A 328-nucleotide genomic window follows, 5' to 3' on the forward strand; every position below is an offset into this window, starting at 1 on the left:
TGGTAGAACTAACCTTCTTGGGTGTTTAACAGACATACTTTGAGGCCTATAATAATTTGGTCAGAGGGACATAAAGGAAAGTTTTTGCTTCTTGCCCTTCTAGGTCAGCTAGTTCCAGGGAACTAGGAGCATCTCTCAAAATGTCCTATAATGGTGGTGGGTCACCTGTCCTCTTGATCAAGGAGGCCAAGGAGACCCCACCAGATGGACTTGAACCAGAGTCCAGTCTACAAAGAGGAAGGTCAACACAGAGAAATCATTTCCTCCATGCTTCCAAGCAAAGCCAACCATGGTGGAGCAGGACCTTTGACTTATCTTCACATAGGCA

General features: G+C 45.7%; 1 protein-coding gene across 1 annotated transcript in view; it reads right to left on the minus strand.

The window, feature by feature from the left end:
- The window catches only part of Ccdc73 (coiled-coil domain containing 73), a 180,938-nt gene that overhangs the window by 160,530 nt on the left and 20,080 nt on the right, over positions 1-328 (minus strand). The gene's annotated exons all lie outside the window — the stretch shown is intronic.

This window comes from Nannospalax galili, unplaced genomic scaffold (assembly GCF_000622305.1).
Source record: "Nannospalax galili isolate Female #2095 unplaced genomic scaffold, S.galili_v1.0 scaffold11, whole genome shotgun sequence".
In the NCBI taxonomy this organism is placed as follows: domain Eukaryota; kingdom Metazoa; phylum Chordata; class Mammalia; order Rodentia; family Spalacidae; genus Nannospalax; species Nannospalax galili.